At 51.4% G+C, this 18,991-nt stretch overlaps 1 long non-coding RNA gene across 1 annotated transcript in view; it reads left to right on the top strand.

Moving 5' to 3' along the window:
• Positions 1–956: 956 nt before the first annotated feature.
• Positions 957–18,991, top strand: part of LOC140393602 (uncharacterized) — a 134,499-nt gene continuing 116,464 nt past the window's right edge. Inside the window, exon 1 of the long non-coding RNA XR_011935689.1 lies at positions 957–1,355. This is a non-coding gene — a long non-coding RNA (uncharacterized lncRNA). The remainder of the gene's footprint in view (positions 1,356–18,991) is intronic.

Here is an 18,991-nt window from a genome sequence, read left to right as displayed (position 1 = left end):
GGCAGAAACTTGCAACGCAATAGACATCAGTGTCCAAAGACGGTAGGTTCGGTGGACTGGCTGTGCTAAATTGTCCCTTAGTGTCCAAAGACTTACAGGGTCATTGTCCGTGCTAAATTGTCCCTTAGTGCCCAAAGACGTACAAGTTAGGTGGATTGGGCCATGCTAAATTGTCCTTTGTACAGGTTAGGTGGATTGGCCATGCTAAACTGTCCCTTAGGTGTCCAAAGGGGTGCAGGTTAGGTTACAGGGTTGAGGGTGTGGACCTGGGTAGAGAGCACTTTCGGAGGGTCAGTGCAGACTCGATGGGTCGAATTGCCTCCTTTTTACGTCTCCCAAATCCCATCCCAGGTGAGAGGGTAGGCTAAAAGATAAACCTAGGGAGCAGTGTGTGTCCTGATTGCAGATGATCAGCTTTGCTCGCCACAATTAGCCTTGAATGCGTTCCCTCCTCCTTCGCCACCACCACAGCTCGCCTGGCCGAGGGTGTCAGTCGGCACAGTGTGTTCCCGGACGGTTCAAAAGCAAAGAACAAGGGAACATTTGGTACCTCCCAACCACCTCTCTCCACCCATCCGGGCACGGAGATCCACCGACAAAAATCATTATCTGACCGACCAAGAAAGCGACGAAGCAACAAGTGCAAAATAAGTTCCATTGCATTTGTTGAAAACCGTTCAGTTATAATGTGAGGTTTTTTTTTTGGGGGGGGGGCACGTTACAAAAGAGAACCCGTCACGAATGCACACCTTCGGCTGGTTGCATTGGAACAAGAATGAGCCAGGGACTGGGTGACACAAGGACATGTTTCCCCCCCGCCCCCCTTACCTTCCTTATTCGGCGATGGGCGCATTGGGGGGAGGGGACCGTTAGGGACGGTTTCGAATATTCAAACCCCGCGCTCCTCGCGCACTCACCAACCGCCCGCTGGGCTCGAGCCCTGGGCGGGGAGCCGAGGCTTCAGTCAGGGGGGCGAGGCTCGCCCGTCTCCGCGCCCGCTGCAAACTTTGGCATCGAGAGGATTAAATCCGACAGTTTCCAATTTAAAAAAAAAACCAACCCCAGAAAACCACACGCCCCCGCAGGAACCGCGCGCTCTTCTAATTAATACAAAGTCAGCTCAGGTCGAGAGAGAAATCCTTACTTCACTGATTTGTTCCAACGTCGCTCTCTTAAGCGCCAGCCTCAGTTTGCCGTCTTCCCGCACCGTTGCGATCGAAGTCTTACCTCCAGCGTGCGATATATTTTCGTCGAGCAAACCGGGGTGGGGTTTTTCTTTTGCCCGCTGCTCTTGTTTATTTACAGAAAGAGAAACACGTGCTTTCCGCGCGCCCAGGGGGAGGGCGTGTTAACAGGTAAGGTGCTGCTTCCCCCGGGCGGGTTTAATGTACCTACGGACTTAATTAAGACGTGTGTTTTTTTTCTCTCTCTCTCTCTCTCTCCACCCTTCGCCCAGTCAGCCTTATTATGTCGGGTGGCACTATGCGGGAAAACAATCGAGGAAGAGCGCTCATTTGCTATACAGGTTACATCGAGAGCTCCTTGTAAACTTTTTTTTTGGGGGGAGGGGGAAATGATCGCCGAAAATGGCCTCCCACAGCTGGAGGGAGCTGTTGTGGGAGTTTCGGTGCTGGCGGTCTCACATTGCCACGCGCAGTACTCGGGATAGCATTGTGGCTAGCGCAATTGCTTCACAGCTCCAGGGTCCCAGGTTCGATTCCGGCTTGGGTCGCTGTCTGTGCGGAGTCTGCGCGTCCTCCCCGTGTGTGCGCGGGTTTCCCCCGGGTGCTCCGGTTTCCCCCCACTGTCCAAAGATGTGCAGGTTAGGTGGATTGGTCACGCTAAATTGCCCTTAGTGTCCAAAATTCCCCTTGGCGTTGGGTGGGGTTATTGGGTTATGGGGATAGGGTGGAGGTGTTGACCTTGGGTAGGGTGCTCTTTCCAAGAGCCGGTGCAGACTCGATGGGCTGAATGGCCTCCTTCTGCACTGTAGATTCTATGATAATCTATGATGATAGATGTTCTTCCCAAGCCACCCAAATTATTTTCAGAAAATATTTTCGTTTTTTTCTCCAGGGACTGAATGAAATTGCTCGAAGTCATATTCTAGCACAAATTTAAAAAAAATTCATAATAGGTTTCTTAAAAAACAAATCATTCTCAATTCTTGCAGGTTTGAACACTTGGTCTGGTCGCTCTTGTTTAGCTGCTGCGGTTCATGTGGTGAAGGTGCTTTTATTGGTTCCAGGATTTTGATGTTGAAATTGTCTTAGAAAGGTACTTCGGCAGTGATGGTAGAATCCCGACAGTGCAGGAGTAGGCCATTCGGCCCATCGAGTCTGCACCAACCCTCAGGAAGTGCACCTTGCCTAGGCCCAATCCCCCACCCTCTCTCCATAACCCCACCTAGGGGCAATTTATCATCGCCAATCCACCTAACCTGGACAGCTTTGGACTGTGAGGAAACTTCGGAGCTCCCGGAGGAAATACAGGAAGAATGTGCAAACTCCACATAATCACCCGAGGTTGGAATCAAATGAGGGTCTCTGGTGCTGTGAGGCAGCAGTGCTAACCACTGTACCACCAAGTTGTTCCTGTGTGATCTCTGCCTTTCTCCTTCCAGGTGATGGCAGTTGCTAGTTTAGCTGCTTCTTTCAATTTATTCTTTCACTATATATGGCTAGGCCCCCATTTATTGCCCAACCCTAATTAATTATTCTTAAGGAAGTGATGCTGAACTGCCTTCTTGAACCATTTCTGCTGACGCATTAGCGAGTTGCTGCAGTGATTCCTGTAGATAGTAAACATTAGGAGAGGGTGGCTGTTTAGCCTAGAAGATAAAGTGTTGAACAAGCAGACTGCTTTGTGGTTCGTGGAGCTTTGTGGGGTAAGGAAGGGAAATGTTTGGGTCTACCTCCTCATTATGTATGTTGTATGTAAATGTTTCAATCTTTGTTATGCTCGCTAAATCTGAGGCCCAAAATTTCCAGACATCTTCAACACCTCACTTCCAACCTCCTTCAAGAAGACCACCGTAATACCAGTACCAAAGAAGAACAAGTAGCGTGCCTCAACGACTACCAACTGGTGGTCCTGGCATCTGTTATGATGAAATACTTTGAGCGGCTAGTCATGAGGTCATGAAACAGATCAACGCCAAACTCCCAGGCGGTTTCAATCCATTGCAGTTCACCTATCTCCGCAACCGTTCCACAGCAGATGCTATCTCCCTGGCCCTACAATCAACACTCGAACACCTTGACAACAAGAACACCTGTGTAAGACTACTGCTCATAGACTACAGCTCCTCCTTCAACACCGTTATCCTGACGACTAATAACCATATCTGCGATCTTGGACTTGACCCCACCCTGTGCAGCTGGATCCTTGACTTCCTCACCAACAGACCGCAATCTGTCAGGATAGGTAACCGTAGGGCGGCATGCGGCGCAATGGTTAGCACTGGCACTGCATCGCTGAGGACCCGGGTTCGAATCCCGGCCCTGGGTCACTATCCGTGTGGAGTTTGCACATTCTCCTCATGTCTGCGTGGGTTTCACCCCCACAACCCAAAAGTTGTGCAGGTTAGGTGGATTGGCCACGCTAAATTGCCCCTTAATTGGAAAAAAAATAATTGGGTACTCCAAATTTATTTTTTAAAAAAGGATAGGTAACTGCACCTCCTCCACTATAGTCCTCAACACCGGGCCCCGCAAGAACGTGTGCTCAGTCCTCTACTGTACTCATGACTGTGTGGCAAGTTTTAACTCCAATGCGATCTATAGGTTTGCGGATGATGCGACTGTCGTGGGTCATATCTCAAACAACGACGAATCGGACTACAGAAGGGAGATAGATCACTTGGTTGCATGGTGTACCGAAAACATCCTCTCTCTAAATGTCAGCAAAACTGTCAGGAACTGATCATCGACTTCAAGAAGCGTGGTACGACACAAGCCCCCATCTACATAAATGGCTCTGAATTGGAGATGGGCGATAGCTTTAAGTTCCTGGGAGTCACCATCACCAACAGTGTCCTTGCAAAGGCAAGAAAGCCCAACAGCGTTTCTACTTCCTACGGAAGATAAAGAATTCGGCATGTCTGCATTGACTCTCACAAACTTCTACAGATGTGCCATAGAGAGCATCCTATCCGGCTGCATCACAACCTGGTATGGTAATTGCTCGGCCCAAGATCACAGGAAACTGCAGAGTGTGGGTGAACTCAGCCCAAGGCATCACACAAGCTTGCCACCCTCCCATTGATTCTGTATACAGCTCCCGCTGCCGCGGGAAGGAAGACAGCATTGTCAGAGGCCCCTCATACCCAGGGTTTGCCCTCTTCCAGATCCTTCCATCAGGTAGAAGATGCAGAGGTCTGAAGAACCGCACATCCAGACATAGGAACAACTTCTTCCGAACAGCTACTAGACTCCTCAACGTGTTTCCCTCGGACTAATCTGTTCCCCGTAAGACATGATTCACGAGGCCTTATGCTGCTCTTGCTCATGTATTTGCTTTGTTTGGCCCTTGTTCCATACTGTAACCAATTACTTATTTGTCGATGTTCTTTGTCGATTATTCTTTTTGTCTACGTATACGTACTGTGTATGTCCCCTTGGCCACAGAAAAATACTTTTCACTGTACTTCGGTTTATGTGACAATAAATCAATCAATCATGTTTTCAGATCATCAGGGATGCCTGCGGAAGTATAGTTGCACAGACATATGATGTAATTACCTGGGAAGTTTAATCTTTCAATGGGCTGATTTCCACTGCTCAGGACCCTCCAAGAATGTCTCTGACCCTGACCTCCGGGCAGAGACTGAGGACATTTACATGGTGCTTACCTGCATACTTATCCTGGACCTTTTATAGGGACTCACTACTCTAATTTAATAGGGCCAGAAAGGCAAAAAATAAAAAATATTTTTGTTTGTGTTTTATTTGTTATTATTTTTTTGTTTGTGGTTTTTTTCACAAGTTGACCTGTACGTTTATTTACATGTAACAGGAATTAAACCAGCATCCATCACTTACACTGGCGTGATGCTCGGTGTGACAACGAAGCAAAACAAAACTAACTGATGGATAATACAAAAAAAGGGGGAGTGCCCCAAAACAACGAGTGGAGCACTGCCGAAAAAGAACGAGAAGGGAAACAAAAATTTATACAAAACCCGTCAAATTAAAGTGCGAAAACCTGGGTCGATAATGCAGTCCAACCCCGGCCGTGCCCACCAAGCATGGAAGGCCTCGTGTTTGCCCGTGGACACCGCATGCTCCCGCTCCAGGACCCCCCAGCCGCGAACGAGGCTGCGGAAGATGGGCAGACAGTCAGATTGGACGACCCCCTCGGTCGCCCACTGCCTGGATCTATAAATGGCAAGTTTGGCCAGGAGCAGGTTCACGGGGAGGTCCTCCGCCTTTCCTGCCCCCCCCTCCGCACTGGATGTCCGTAGATCAGGAGCGCGGGGCTGAAGTGCAAAGAAAACCTCAACAACAACGTTGTCAAGAAACCAAAAAGGGAGTGCAGCCTAGGACAGACAACATAAATGTGCTCCACGTTCTCCACCAGGCCACAAAAATGGCAGGTCTCTGGCAAGGCCGTGAAGTGATCAACCTACGGTTGGACAGCACTGCCATGTGCAGCACCCTCCACCCCAGGTCCCCAAGTTTGATGGGGTAGACACCTCTGTAGAGGGACGTCCAGTGGGGACCTCCGCCGCCGGACGGCATAATTATCCTGGAAATGCTACACAGTTTAATACCTGCTCCAACTCTTGATTGGTCAGTATAATTTAGCTGACCCCATTAATCTCATCCAGCGAATCCGACAATTCCTGTCCACCTGACTACCTCATGACCACCCAACTAACTCTTTCCCCCCCCCCCCCCCCCCCCCCCCCCCCAACCGAATCGGACGACTCCCCTGACTCATCTACCCACCTTACCCACTCTCTTGCCCACTTGCTCTCTGGCACACTCAATCATTCATCGAATGAGAGTGCAATCAAAGGGGTCAATAAAGCACCCCAACTCCTGCGGTGCCCACCGGGCACAGAAGACCTCGATGGTGCCCGTGGACACTACATGCTCACTCAGGACACCTGCCCATGAATGTAGCTGTGCAAAGAGGGCAGACAGTCTAATCGGATGACCCCCTCTGGCCCCTGCTGCCTGGACCTATAAATGGCGTGCTTCGCCAGGCCCAGGAGCAGGTTCACAAGGAGGTCCTCCGCCTCCCCTGCCCCTCGCCGCACCGGGTGCCCGTAGATTAGGAACTTGGGCCTGAAGTGCAATGACACATCAAGAAAAGACAAAAAACTAAAAAGGGGCTGTAGCCTATAACACGTAACATAGGCGTGGTCCATGCACCCTGATGCACTCCTCTCCCAAAGTGAAGAGGCTCTGCCAGGGATCAGTTAACCTTAACGAGACACTCTGCAGCAGTGTACAGAAGTCGGATCCGGGCGATGAAATGCTTGCAGAGTCCCGAATAAATATTTGTGATCCATCCTGTCGAACGCCTTCTGATCAAGGGACAGGATGCCGCTCAACAGACCAGCCCTCTGGTAATGATGGACCAGGTCCCAGACCAGATGGATGTTGTCGTGGATTATGCGGCCCAGGACCATGTAGGACTGGTCAGGGTGTATTATGTGGTCCAGCACGGTGCTGAGGTGATGAGGAGGGAGACTGATTGCCAGTTTCTAAGGTGGTGGAGATTCCCCATCTGGCAGCAGGCTAATGATGGCCCTGCGACATAAGACGAGGCATCTCGCAGCTCATGATACTTTCCCCCAGGACCCCCGTGTCGTCACTCCACAGGACGTCCCAGCACACTCTAAAGAACTCCACGGTTTTGCCCCTGGACAGGTTGTTGAGGGCGCCGGTCAGCTCCCCCAGGCTTTTCGGAGTATCAGGCCTCCCGGCGCCCAAGGGCCGACTTGCGGCAGATCATCCCACAAAACTCTCCTTGCTAGACGGATCCGGGGAAAAAGGGCGCTGTAGAAGCTTCGAATTTGGGGCCTGACTGCCTCACGGATCTGAGACGAGGCACCCATCATCGGCCAGCAGCGTAAGGAGCTGCTGATGGAAACCACGCATTTCTTTTAGCGAGTAGAAGCAAGGGAAGCCGCAGTCCATGTTCATGAGGATCTGGATCCGCGACCTCAAGTATGTGCCACGTGAGGCGACAAGTTGCAGGTCTCGCAGTGCACCCTTTCTGTACACCAGCCGCAGGGCCGGGTCCTCATAGGGCTGATCGAGCCGTGACTCCAAGTCGAGCACCACCTTCTCCAACTTCTCAAACCTGGAATTTTGTTTCTTTGTCGACCCCCTTACATACTCCTGACAGAAGGTACGCACGTGAGTCTTGCCCACATCCCACCATAACCTCAAGCTCCAGTTTTCTTCTCCAGGTCCAGTAGCAACGAAACAAGCCCAGGAACCGCTAGTCCTCCAGCACCAAGTTGTTAAAGTGCCAGTATGTTGACCGCGACTGAGTGTGAGACAGGGTGAGCCCCGACCACGGGGTTTGAGCACGGCACCTGCTGCAGCGAGGCACCTGCTGCGTCCTACTCGGGGGGGGGGGGGGGGGGGTGCTTCGACAGCTCAGGTGAAGATATGTATCACCTTTTCAGATTTCCTGTGGGGGCAGAGTGTGATGTCAAGGGCAGAGGTTGGGGTGCCATCCTCCCTGCACCGGTGGATGTCATGATCTTTTTCTACCCCCCCCCGGCCTCGCCTCGCTCCAAGGAGTGGTGCCGCTTATGGGGGGGGGGGGGGGGGGGGGGGTGGCCTGCTCTGAGGAAGCCTCCTTCCTCACATCGCCCCCCCCCTTCCCTCGACACTGTCCTGGGGAAGCGACTTCTCTGACTTGCACGCCGGCTTGGGATTGTGCATATCACCACCACCACCCCCGCTTGTTGACCCGCGCTGCATCGATGCCGGGCCAGTACCCGATGCTGTGGCGTCAATGGTCCCTGGATGAGGAGGAGTGTACGCGGGGCAACATTTTTCAGTATCCCCTGCGCCGGAGTTCTTGGGCGCAGAGTTTTCTTTTTAAAAAAAATATATTTTATTCAAATTTTTCCGGTCAAACAAAACAATACAAAGGTTTACCTTTTTACAACAATAAAACAATATATATAACAGTGACCGTTTTAACAAATAAAATAAATAATATATAAACTAAATGACAACTGCCATAACAAAAATAATAACTCTCCAGCGATAAAATCAAACAATCCAATATACATAACCAAGTACCAATATCTTTACAAAAACACCCCTGAGGACCTGCCCGAGCCCTCCCCCCTGGGTTGCTGCTGTTGCCTTCCCATTTCCCTTATCGTTGTGCGAGGTAGTCAATGAACGGTTGCCACCGCCTGGTGAACCCTTGAGCCGAACCCCTTAGTGCGAACTTTATCCGTTCTAGTTTTATAAACCCTGCCATGTCATTTAACCAGGTCTCCACGCCCGGGGGTTTGGCTTTCTTCCACATAAGCAATATCCTTCGCCGGGCTGCTAGGGACGCAAAGGCGAAGACATCAGCCTCTTTCGCCTCCTGCACTCCCGGCTCTTCTGCAACCCCAAATCTAGCCAACCCCCAGCCTGGCTCGACCCGGACCCCCACCACCTTCGAAAGCACCTTTGCCACCCCCACCCAAAACCCCTGCAGTGCCGGGCATGACCAAAACATGAGGGTGTGGTTTGCTGGGCTTCTCGAGCATCTCCCACACCTATCCTCTACCCCGAAAAATTTACTGAGCCTTGCTCCGGTCATATGCGCCCTGTGCAAAACCTTGAATTGTATCAGGCTTAGCCTGGCGCACGAGGACGACGAGTTTACCCTACGTAGGGCATCAGCCCACAGCCCCTCTTCAATCTCTTCCCCCAGCTCTTCTTCCCATTTCCCCATCAGCTCATCCACCATGATCTCCCCCTCGTCCCTCATTTCCCTGTATATATCCGACACCCTACCATCCCCCACCCATGTCCCTGAGATCACTCTGTCTTGAATCTCCTGCGTCGGGAGCTGCGGGAATTCCCTCACCTGTTGCCTCGCAAATGCCCTCAGTTGCATGTACCGAAATGCATTCCCTTGGGGCAACCCATATTTTTCCGTCAGCGCTCCCAGACTCTCAAACGTCCTGTCTATGAACAGATCTCTCAGTTGCACAACCCCAGCTCTCTGCCATGCTCCAAATCCCCCATCTATTCTCCCCGGGACAAACCTATGATTATTTCTTATCGGGGACCGCACCGAGGCTCCCGTCCTTCCCCTATGTCATCTCCACTGCCACCAAATTTTTAGCGTTGCCACCACCACTGGACTTGTGTATTTCTTCGGGGAGAACGGCAACGGTGCCGTCACCAGTGTTTGTAGGCTGGTTCCTTTGCAGGACGTCATCTCCAATCTCGTCCACGCCGCTCCCTCCCCTTCTCCCATCCACTTACACACCATTGAGATATTGGCGGCCCAGTAGTATTCACTTAGGCTTGGTAGTGCCAGTCCCCCCCTATCCCTGCTACGCTGCAAGAACCCCCTCCTCACTCTCGGGGTCTTCCCGGCCCACACAAAACTCATGACACTTTTCTCAATTTTCTTGAAAAAAGCCTTGGTGACCATCACCGGAAGGCACTGAAACACAAAAAGGAATCTCGGGAGAACTACCATTTTGACCGCCTGCACCCTACCCACCAGTGACAGGGGCACCATGTCCCATCTCTTAAAATCCTCCTCCATCTGTTCCACCAATCTTGTTAAATTAAGCGTATGTAAGGTTCCCCAACTCTTGGCTATCTGAATCCCTAAGTACCTGAAATCTCTTGTTACCTTCCTCAGCGGTAAATCATCTGTTCCACTGCTCTGCTCCCCCGGATGCACCACAAACAACTCACTCTTCCCCATATTCAATTTGTACCCCGAAAATTCCCCAAACTCCCTGAGTGTCTGCATTATCTCAGGCATCCCCTCCACTGGGTCCGCAACGTACAGCAATAAATCATCTGCATACAAAGATACCCGGTGTTCTTCTCCTCCCCTGAGTACTCCCCTCCACTTCCTGGAGCCCCTCAGTGCTATGGCCAGGGGCTCAATCGCCAATGGCAACAGTAACGGAGACAGGGGACACCCCTGCCTCGTCCCTCTATGAAGACGGAAGTAGTCAGACCTCTGCCTGTTCGTGATCACACTCGCCACCGGGGCCCTGTACAGCAGCTGTACCCATCCAATAAACCCTTCTCCAAAACCAAATCTCAGCACCTCCCACAGATAATCCCACTCCACTCTGTCGAATGCTTTCTCGGCGTCCATCGCCACCACTATCTCCGCCTCCCCCTCTGGTGGGGGCATCATCATTACCCCTAGCAACCTCCATATGTTCGTGTTCAGCTGTCTCCCCTTAACGAACCCAGTTTGATCCTCGTGGACCACCCCCGGGACACAGTCCTCTATCCTCGTCGCCATCACCTTGGCCAGGAGCTTAGCATCTACATTTAAAAGGGAAATGGGCCTGTAGGACCCACACTGCAGCGGGTCTTTATCCTTCTTCAAAAGGAGCGATATCGTCGCCTCCGACATAGTCGGGGGCAACTGCCCCCTTTCCCTGGCCTCATTAAAGGTTCTCGTCAAAAGCGGGGCCAGTAGGTCCATATATTTCCTAGAAAATTCTACCGGGAATCCGTCCGGTCCCAGGGCGTTCCCCGCTTGCATGCTCCCAATCCCTTTTACCACCTCCTCCATCTCAATCTGTGCTCCCAGTCCCGCCCTCTCCTGCTCCTCCACCTTCGGGAATTCCAGCTGATTCAGGAAACACCTCATTCCCTCCTTCCCTTCCGGGGGCTGAGCCTTATATAACCTCTCATAGAATGCCTTTAACACCCCGTTCACTCTCTTCGCTCCCGTTCCATCTCTCCCTCCTCATCTCTCACCCCACCTATCTCCCTCGCTGCTCCCCTCTTCCTCAATTGGTGGGCCAGTAGCCGACTCGCCTTCTCTCCATACTCATACTGTACACCCTGTGCCCTCCTCCACTGTGCCTCTGCCTTACCCGTGGTCAGCAGGTCAAACTCCACATGTAACCTTTGTCTTTCCCTGTACAGTCCCTCCTCCGGTGCCTCTGCATATTGCCTGTCCACCCTCAAAAGTTCTTTCAACAATCGCTCCCTTTCTTTACCCTCTTGCTTCCCTTTATGTGCCCTTATGGATATCAGTTCCCCTCTGACCACCGCCTTCAACGCCTCCCAGACCACTCCCACCTGAACCTCCCCATTATCATTAAGCTCCAAGTACCTTTCAATACACCCCCTCACCCTTAAACATACCCCCTCATCCGCCAATAAGCCCATATCCATTCTCCAGAGTGGGTGCTGTTCTTTTTCCTCTCCTACCTCCAGGTCTACCCAATGTGGAGCGTGGTCCGAAATGGCTATGGCCGTATATTCCGTCCCTGTCACGTTCGGAATCAGTGCCCTTCCCAAGACGAAAAAGTCTATCCGTGAGTATACTTTGTGAACATGGGAGAAAAATGAAAACTCCTTACTCCTAGGCCTACTAAATCTCCAGGGGTCTACCCCTCCCATCTGCTCCATGAAGTCCTTGAGCACCCTGGCCGCTGCCGGCCTCCTCCCGGTCCTGGACCTCGACCGGTCCAGCCCTGGATCAAGCACCGTATTGAAGTCTCCCCCCATTACCAACTTTCCCGCCTCCAGGTCCGGGATACGTCCCAACATACGCCTCATAAAATTTGCATCATCCCAGTTCGGGGCGTATACGTTCACTAGAACCACCGCCTCCCCTTGCAATCTGCCACTCACCATCACATATCTACCCCCACTATCCGCCACTATGGTCTTTGCCTCAAACAGCACCCGTTACCCCACTAAGATAGCCACCCCCCTATTCTTCGCATCTAAACCCGAATGAAACACCTGTCCCACCCATCCTTTACGTAGTCTGACCTGGTCTATCAGTTTCAGATGCGTCTCCTGCAACATAACCACATCTGCCTTTAATTTCTTTAGGTGTGCGAGTACCCGTGCCCTTTTAATCGGACCGTTCAACCCTCTCACGTTCCATGTGATCAGCCGGGTTGGGGGGCTCTTTACCCCCCCCCCCCTTGTCGATTAGCCATCCCCTTTTTTAACCCAGCTCCTCACCCGGTTCCCACGTAACCGTATATCCCCCCGACGGTGCCCTCCCGCCTCGACCATCCCATCCCATAACAGCTCCCCCTTCTCCTTAGCAGCAGCAACCCAGTTAACCCCGCCCCCTCCGCTAGATCCCCCTCTAGCGTAGTTGCTCCCAGAAGTCAGCAAACTCTGGCTGACCTCGGCTTCCCCCCTTATCGTCGGCTCCCACTGTGCGAGGCCCCCTCCTTCCTGCGTCCCTGTTCCCGCCATAATTACCATAGCGCGGGAACAAAGCCCGCGTTTCCCACTCGGCCCCGCCCCTAGTGGCCGGCGCCCACAGTTCCTCATGCTCTCCCCCCCCCCAACATGGCCGTCTCAAAGTAGTGGTGCTTCCCCTGGTGTGTGACCCACAATCTCGCCGGTTGCAGCATTCCAAACTGGACCTTCTTTTTGTGAAGCACCGCCTTAGCCCGATTGAAACTTGCCCTCCTTCTCGCCACCTCCGCACTCCAATCTTGGTATACGCGGATCACCGCGTTCTCCCACCTACAGCTCCGAGTTTTCTTCGCCCATCTGAGAACCGTCTCTCTGTCATTGTAGCGGAGAAACCTCACCACTATAGCTCGAGGTATATCTCCAGCCTTTGGTCCTCGCGCCAGAACTCGATAAGCTCCCTCCACCTCCAAAGGGCCCGTCGGGGCCTCCGATCCCATTAGCGAGTGAAGCATCGTGCTCACATATGTCCCGACGTCCGCCCCTTCTGCGCCTTCGGGAAGACCCAGGACTCTTAAATTCTTCCTCCTTGAGTTATTCTCCAGCGCTTCCAACCTCTCCACACACCTTTTATGCTGTGCCTCGTGCGTTTCTGCCTTCACCACCAGGCCCTGTATTTCATCCTCGTTTTCAGCAGTCTTTGCCTTCACGACCCGAAGCTCCAGCTCTTGGGTCCTCTGCTCCTCTTTTAGTCCTTCAATCGCCTGCAATATCGGGGCCAACAGCTCCTTCTTCAACTCCTTCTTCAGCTCTTCCACACAGCGCCGCAGGAACTCTTGCTGCTCCGGGCCCCATAGCAAACGGCCACCTTCCGATGCCATCTTGCTTTGAGCTTCCCTTCCTTGCCGCTGCTCCAGAGGATCCTCCGCAATCCGGCCGCTATCCTCTCCCTTTTCCATGCGTGTCCGGGGGGATTCCCTTCTGGTTTACCGCAGTGTTTTTGCCGTTTAAATTGCCGTTGGGGCTCCTATTAAGAGCCCAAAAGTCCGTTCTACCGGGAGCTGCCGAAACGTGTGACTCAGCTGGTCATTGCCGCACCCGGAAGTCCCCGGGCGCAGAGCTTTCTAGGCCGATGGGGTCAGGGGTGTCTGGGGCCGATCCCCGCCGCGCCTTCTTATAGGCCTTGGGGATTCCCTCTCTCCACCCCAGCAGCTGATTGGTTGGCAGGCGCCAGTGTGATGTTCCCTCGTGGAGGTGGGCTGGTAACACCAGGGGAGGGGGAGGGGGCAGCGTTGCCAACTGCTGCTACCGTGGTGGCCTTGGAGGTGGGGCAGTTCTTGCAAGCATGGCACCGCACGTCATCCGCAGACTAAAAGATACAGAAAGTCTTCCCTTGATGGATGATAGAGTATTGATGTATTCATAGATTTATTCATATAGATGCTAGTTGAATGCAAATAGCTGAGAGATAAAATTATTAAATGTGTCTTGACTGGGAATCCAGTCATTGTTTCACATAATGAATTAACCATTGTATCCCAGTGTATTCAGCACTAAGAATGTATTGTTCTCGGTCTAATCAACTAGTCAGTTACAGCAAAGTCTCCGCCGAGCGGTGTAACGTGGCGAAGCGTGGGAAACAGTCAGTAATTTTCCTAAGACTGCACACACAGAGGCTGAGCTAGTTTTGATAGGCTCCAGTCAATCTTAAGTAATATCCAATATTTGATTAACAAATCATTCTCTTAAGTTATAGACATTTATTTGAACAAACACGAGGTCTTTGTTCCTGAATTCCTGAACTCTTGAATCATCTATCTGTGTGTTTGTGTTAGTGATTTCTTTTACGCTTTATGCCCTGTACTTGACCTTTTCATGTATTGTTTGATATTTTGTTTCTCAGTTTTGATTCAGTTTTTATTCAAGTATATTCGAGTGAGTAATTAGTATTAAAGTCGTATTTTTGACACCTCCATCTCGTGTCACCAAGTCGGGTTGTGGGCAGGATTTTTGACACCCTGGCACTCCTACCGGCACCCAGGCACCTCCAACCAACCGGACTACCGACTCTTATTAGAAGATAAAATATTCAGTTCTTATTCAAGTGTATTCGAGTGAGGAATTAGCAATAAAGTCATATTTTTCACCACTCCAACCAACCGGACTACCGACTCTTCGTGTGGCAAAAGACCAGACAGCTAACATCTATGCAGACTCAAGGTACGGTTTTAGAGTAGCTCATGACTTCGGCCAATTATGAAAGAAAAGATGATTTCTCATCACTGCGGGAACATCTATTTGAAATGCGAATGAGGTACTGGACTAACTAGAAGCCTCAAAAGTTCCAAAATATGTGGCCATTCTGAAATGTAAGGCCACACCAAAGAGGACACCGCAGAAGTGCAAGGAAACATCGTGCAGACCAGGCAGCAAAATAAGACACCTCAATGCAATTCTCCAGAGAGTCCAAAACAATCTACAGACTGGAAGTACGCAGCCTGTTACAAGACCTACGTAAAATGCAAAGTGAGTGTTCACAATGTCATGAGAATGTCGCTTTAAGAAATGGTTAGCTGCTCATGTTACTGCAGTGATGTCAGAGTGTGGGTGGAGCTGAGCTCTGGTTCTGCTTTTTAGTTTCACTTTGAGAAAAGCTTGGGCGTGTCGGTGTCATTTGGTTTCGTTTTTCAGTGTGTTGCAGCTGAAGTCAGCCAAAGCAGCTGTATGTTGAGCTCTCTGCCATGAAGGACTATCTCTTAATCATTTGGTGAATTCAGAATTATAAATGTTTTCAGTATTGAATGTAAACTCTGATGTGCTTCTGTTTAAAGGCTTGTTAAGTCTTTTGGGTGTAAAAGGACAGCATACAGGTTACTTAGTGTTGTATTCTTTGGGGGTTATCTTTGAATTAATGGCTGCTAAGATATTCACTTTCTTTTAAAAAGGTTAACTTGAGTTCATAGAATAAACATTGTTTTGCTGTTTTAAAAAAACTTGTCCATTTCTGAAGTACCACATGATAGAGTGGGCCCTGTGCTCCCCATACCACAATCTATTAAAAGTTGTGGGTCAGGTGAACTCCATGATACACTTTGGGATTCTCTAAACCCTGACCCATAAAACCAAGAAGAAAAATGGACATGGATGGAACAGGTATCAAGTTCTGTTGAGATGGTATTTGGAGACAATCAGAGACTGACAGACCAGTTGCACCACAGTCACTGATGCCTTTTTTTGCCCAACATCCACTCATGGGGGCACCTGGCCCCCAACAGATGTTGACTCGATTCCAGAAAAACTGCTGGGGTTGAGGATTCAAGAAACATGCCCAGGTGGTGGCAGACCGCTCTGTCACCTGTTAGAAGAACAATTCTGGACCTATAATATCAATGCCTCAGTTAAGAGCTCCTGCCCCGTAGGACCATTCCAGCATAAACAGGTCGATTACATTACCATTCCGCCATGTCAAAGGCATACTGCGTCCTGGTAATAGTGGACAATTTCTCCAGATGGGTATAGGCCGTCCCAGCCAGAAGAGCTAGAGCTAGCCACATGGCTACAGTTCTATGCAAAGACTATATTCCCAGATGGAGAGTACCAATCAGCATAGACTTAGACAATGGAACCCACTTTACAGGATGGTGGCATGTGCCGAGGAAACCTCCATCCTCGCACTGCCCCCCTCTACCCTTGACACTCTGCCCCCAGGGACGCGACTTTGCTGATCTACGCGCCAGCTGATGCTGTAGCAATGCTGACGCTGTAGCAATGCTGGACCCAGTACCCGACGCTGAGGCGTCAATGGGCCCCGGATGAGGTGGAATGTCTGTGGGGCAAGAATTTTTAGTAGCCCCTGAGTCGGAGTTCTGGAGCGCAGTATTCTCTAGGCCAAAGGGGTGGGATTGTCTGGGACTGATCCCCGCCTCGCTTTTTTATGGGCCTTGTGGATGCCCTCCCTCCTCTACGCCAGTAGCTAATTGGTTGGCAGGCGCCAGTGTGGTTTCCCCTCATCGGGGTGGGGTGGTACCATCGGGGGAGGGGGTGGCGTGCCAACTGCGGCCACCTTGGTGTCCGTGGTGGCCTTGGTGGTGGGAAGTTAGGGTTAGGGTTAGTTCTTTTGCACATGCCCCACCTTCTTGCAGGTATGGCATTGCACGCCATCCGCAGACCAAAAGATACGGAAAGTCTTCCCTTGATGGGGGACTTCGAATCCCCCCTCTAATACTTCCTCCTGGGCCTGGTGAATGAAATCGTGGTGCCAGAAGAAGTAGATGTGCCTGAGGAGTGTATCCTTTAGGCCAAGAGGGAGGGGTGCCACCACGAAACGCACCTCCATTTCATTCATTTCATTTTCATTTCCCCCAGTAGTTGGAGGTGGTAGGGCGGGACATTGGAAAGGATAACCCTCTTGGCGGTGGCCTCAAGAGGGTCCACCGCCACGTGGGTCCCGCCAACCATGAGCCCCTTTTCAATGGCAAGGTGGACAGCTCTTTCGGCCCTCAGGAAAAACACAACCTTCCCGCACATGCGAGAGGCAGCTACAGTGGTCGAGGGGCTGATGGCCTAGGCCATTCCAGAAACGCACACCTCTATCGTGACGGTGGGGTGAGTGTAGCAGTTAACCCCAAGTTTCCGGGTTAGCAACTGGAAGAGCGGTGAGGCTGCTGCAGTAGTGGAGGATGATGAGGCCACCACTCCCGCATAGGTGGCTTTGGACATAGGTGGAATGACTATCAGGCCAAATGCCACTGCCAACCCAATGTGGGCTTTGTCGTGTTGGAGATGATTGGAAATAGACAGTGGTGGGGAAGGGGTTTGGGGAAGAGCGAGGTGGAACAATGTACTCTCCTCCTAGGAAGATATGCGGAGGAGCAAGGAATGGAAGGGAAGAGAGAGCAAGGGACACAGTGGGAGGAGGATAGTGGCACAGGAGGGTGGTGCACCCTAGATGTATTGGTACCTGAGGTCTGAGACTCCTGTGAAGCTGGAGGGTGGGAGGATAGGAGAACAAAGGCTCTACTCCCCCCCCCCCCTCAGCCCGGGAGGGGACCCAGCATAAACAGTCTGTGCTCCCACCCTAGGTCGACCACACCGATGTAAGCAGCACTGGTTCGCGAGTTCTTTGACCCGAGTAGGGCTCAGCAAAATCACAGTCCGTGCTCTCACCCTGGAACGACCACTCAATGGAATCCGACTTCATCCCTGCAGAAAGAAGCCGCTGGTGTATGGGGTCTTAAGCCCTGAATGGATTCGGCAAACATACTGTTCACTGGATCCCCCTATCCCGGAACAAGCCCTCCTGATGGAAAATTAAGGCATCTTACTTGCCGAAGGCAGTTTTGACAGTTGTGACAGTTGTGAGAACCGGGCAGGGTCCTCAGCCCGGTAGGAGCCCAGCAAACAAGCAGTCCAAAGGGCTCTACTCCCACCTTGATGTTGAAGTTGCCTACTTGTCCTTCTCTCCTCTCTCCTTCCTTCCCTCACTTCACCTTTCTCCAGGTAGCTCAGCAGCAACACTGGAAACTAACAGCAAACTGAGCAACACCAACAGAGAGAGAGAGAGAGAGAGCAATAGCAGCAGCCACTCTCCACCACAGCAACAACCTCACAACTCCAAAGTCTGCACTTGGAGTGCCGGCTATGCTAAATTGTTCCTTAATTGGGAAAAAAATTTGGATACTCTACATTTATTTAAAAATAGATAACCAGACGGTTTGGGCTTAAACTTCTGTAAACTACATCAGAAAGGGTTAAATACATGTTCAAATTAAAATATATGTGCTTTCAAACAAAGGCAACAGTCCAATTATATTAAAAATAATGGAATGCTGAAAAATAAGTGAGAACACCTTGAGGATGGCTATAAACAAAGTATGGAAGAACAAACTTCAGAGGTCTGACTTTATCATCCAGATATAAGTAAGCCATGGGAACTGGTCCTAACAATTGAATTATAAGAAGTTTGAAAAAATGCAGGTCAAAGGCTGACATTAGAAAAGATAAGCCAGAGCATGAATAAGAAATCCCGTTCTAAGTGGTTATAAGAATCTGATCTTAAGTTATGTAATGTAAGCAAATGAACAAGTAGGGTTGGCCGACTACTAATCATGCAATTGAATCAGTAGACAAGATTAATCAAACTTGGTGGGCGGGATTCTCCACTCACGCGCCGAAGTGCCCACGCCGTCGTGAACACTGTCGAGGTTCACGACGGCACGAAACGGCCCCGATCCCGACCGATTCAGGCCCCGACAATGGGCTAGGATCGGGGCCACGTCATCTACACACGCCAGGCCTTGTCGCCGCGTAAAGGCGGCGCCGCATAGATGGCGCGGCCGGCGCCGCATAACTGACATGTGTGGTTGCCGTCCTCTGTGAGTCCGCCCCGCAAGAAGATGGCGGACGGATCTTGCGGGGCCGCGGAAGGAAGGAGGTCCTCCTTCAGAGAGGACGGCCCGACGATCGGTGGGCACCGATCGCGGGCCATGCCACATTTAAGGTACCCCCCGGTGCAGGATCCTCCCCGTGCTGTTCCCGATGGCAGTGACCAGGTGTGGATGGCGCCGGGGGGAACCCGCCGTTTTGGCCTGGCCGCTCGGCCCATCCGGGCCTGAGAATAGCGGGGGTGCCGGAGA

The sequence above is a fragment of the Scyliorhinus torazame genome, chromosome 17 (assembly GCF_047496885.1).
Source record: "Scyliorhinus torazame isolate Kashiwa2021f chromosome 17, sScyTor2.1, whole genome shotgun sequence".
Taxonomy (NCBI): domain Eukaryota; kingdom Metazoa; phylum Chordata; class Chondrichthyes; order Carcharhiniformes; family Scyliorhinidae; genus Scyliorhinus; species Scyliorhinus torazame.
The sequence above is the reverse complement of the archived record's forward strand: the minus strand, read 5'-3'. Positions and strand labels throughout refer to the sequence as shown.